This window comes from Lepus europaeus, chromosome 19 (assembly GCF_033115175.1).
Source record: "Lepus europaeus isolate LE1 chromosome 19, mLepTim1.pri, whole genome shotgun sequence".
Classification (NCBI taxonomy): Eukaryota; Metazoa; Chordata; class Mammalia; order Lagomorpha; family Leporidae; genus Lepus; species Lepus europaeus.
The window spans coordinates 259996-263082 of record NC_084845.1 but is presented as its reverse complement, the minus strand read 5'-3'; positions in this window follow the sequence as shown (position 1 = coordinate 263082).

Genomic DNA, 3087 nt, shown 5'->3' with positions numbered 1-3087 from the left:
AAAAAAAAAAAAAATGTAGAAAATAAAAGTATATATTTTGGTGTAGAATTTGTTTCCAGCCTATTTAATTATCTTTACATTAATGATTTGAAATTTAAAAGGGAAGGGACAGGCATTTGGCCCAAGGGTAAAATAGTGAGTTGAAATGCCCGGGTTCCATTCCTGACTCTAGGGTCATAAAGATGAAGACTCTGAGAAGCGGTGGTCATGGCTCAAATATTTTGGTTCTCTCATGGAAACCTGGATTGAGTTCTTGTTTGCTGACACAGCCTTGGCCAAGCCCTGGGATTGAACTAGCAGGTGGAGTTGTCCATCTCCCACTCTATAAATAACAAAAAGAAGATGGTGAGTTCTACCAGAATCTCTGCATGGCTGTAGCACCCTGGGCCCAAGATTCCACATGAGTTGGGATGAGTGCATCATTCTCAGGCATCATCATAAAAGTTCAGGGAGGGGAAACCTTGAAGAATCATTGGAGGCCCAAAGGACTGAAAACCTCAGGCCTATCTGGCGCCGTGGCTTAACAGGCTAATCCTCCACCTTGCGGCGCTGGCACACCAGGTTCTAGTCCTGGTTGGGGCGCCGGATTCTATCCCGGTTGCCCCTCTTCCAGGCCAGCTCTCTGCTGTGGCCCGGGAAGGCAGTGGAGGATGGCCCAAGTGCTTGGGCCCTGCACCCACATGGGAGACCAGGAGAAGCACCTGGCTCCTGGCTTTGGATCAGCGAGATGCACCGGCCGCAGTGGCCATTAGAGGGTGAACCAACAGCAAAAAGGAAGACCTTTCTCTCTGTCTCTCTCTCTCTCTCTCACTATCCACTCTGCCTGTCAAAAAAAGAAAAGAAAAGAAAACCTCAGGCCAACGTGGCAGCCTCCTGGCAATCTTCATTCACTCTGTGTTTGATGAGGGACTCCGAGAAGAGGGAGCTGCCCTGGCTAGTTGCCTGTCACCATATTAAGCAGTAAGACACTGGCAGTTATTTTGCAGTGTGTCACATTTCACATACAATGAAAGACAGATTCTCCAGGTTACAAAGCCTGTATCACACAACTCATTCCTCATTTGTTGAGTTCTACATAACACTTAAATACAGTAAAAAGTATATACAGTATACAGCCACTTAGGTTCAACAGACATTGTCTTAGTGCTACCTTGCATGGCCTCTTCAAAGCCTATGGGGTCATGCCAACAAGGGCAGGTGCAGTCATACCTTCCTGGATGAGTTCTTCCTTTCTCTAAAGCAGCAAATAAGCCTTGGAGACAGGACCAGATTAGGTGCCATGTGTGTACCTGGAGAATGACACTGGGGTGCCAGCCAGCCGTATTGCCTTTCACACACCAGGGATACAGCTTGTGTCCACTATGTAGATTTTAAGCATTTGAATAACCTGATTTGATGTGTTAACTTCTTAGAGATGAGAACATCTGGAGTTAAAGAAGTTGACCAGGGACGTGTTGGCAGGTTAAAGCCTAGTCGAGCTGTTTGGAGTTCGACGATATTTCCTCAAGAATGAATTAAAGAGGTGGGTGTTGTGGTTAAGCTATTGCTTGAGATGTTGGCTAGCTATCCCATATGGGAGTGTCTGGCACGGATTAAGAGCAAGACTGTGGGGCTGCCACTGGTGTAGCAGGTAGAGCCACTGCCTGCAGTGCCAGCATCCCTTATGGACACTAGATCCAGTTCTCTATGGCCTGGGAAAGCGGTAGAAGATGGCCCAAATCCTTGGGCCCCTGCACCTGCATGTGAGACCCGGAAGAGGCTTCTGGCTCCTGGTTTCAGATCAGCCCAGCTGCAGCCATTGCAGCCATTTGGGGAGTGAACCAGCAGATCAAAGACTCTCTCTCCCTCTCTCTCTCCCTCTCTCTCTCTCTCTCTCGCTCTCTCCCCCTCCTATGCCTTTGCTTCTTTCCATAACTCTGCCTTTCAAATAAATTTTTAAAATAAAAAGTAAGGGGGCTGGCGCTATGGCGTAGCAGATAAAGCTGCCACCTGCAGTGCCAGCATCCCATATGGGTGCCAGTTCGAGACCCGGCTGTTCCAATTCTGATCCAGCTATGGCCTGGGAAAGCAGTAAAAGATGACCCACGTCCTTGGCCTCCCGCACCGCATGGGAGACCTGGAAGAAGCTCCTGGCTCCTGGTTTCGGATCGGCACAGCTCCAGCTGTTGAGGCCATTTGGGGAGTGAACAGCGGGTGGAAGACCTCTCTCTCTCTCTCTCTCTCTCTCTCTCTCTCTCTGCCTCTCCTTCTCTCTGTGTAATTCTGATTTTCAAATAAATAAATAAATATCTTTTAAAAAAATAAAAAGGAAGACTTTGCTTTCTATAGCCTAAGCACTCCAGCTTATTCTAGTAGTGAGCTGGGAACCATGGAAAAACCCAAAATATGTTTATCACATCACAGTGTGTGTGTGAAAAGCACTATTTACAGGATTTTAGTGCTTGCCATCACCAGATGAGAAGTTAAGAAGCAGCCTTTCTGTGGAGAATAAGAATAATTGTGTACAAAGTAGAGAAATACCCAATGATGTGACGACCTTTGTGTAATAAAAATGTGTTTAAAGTTAAAAAAAGAAAAGAAAAGCACTATTTAGGGAAAACCTGTGGAAAGGGTGTTTGAGATATCCTAAGGCATTCTCACTTTTTTAACTTTTTATACATCTGTATCCCTTGAGGTTTCACAGCAGGCAAGTCACGTACCGACGCCCATATGTTATGCCGGCACTTCAGGCCAGGGTGTTAACCCTCTGTGGCAGAGCGCCGGCCCCAGAATATTGATTTTCTGATTGATACAGGAGTCACTTATTCTGCTCTGAATTTCCACACAGGAATACTATCCTCAAAGAGTTGTGTCACCATGGAAGTAGATGTCAAGTCCATGCCCAACATTAGATGCTACTAAGCACTCTTACTGTAGTTAAATTACAGATTTCCAACAGGGTACATCTGTCAAGAATTAAACCTCAGGGCTGTCACTGTGGCATAGTGGATAAAGCTGATGCCTGCAGTGCTGGCATCCCATATGGGTGCTGGTTCAGATCCTGGCTGCTCCTCTTCTGATCCAGCTCTCTGTTATGGCCTGGGAAGG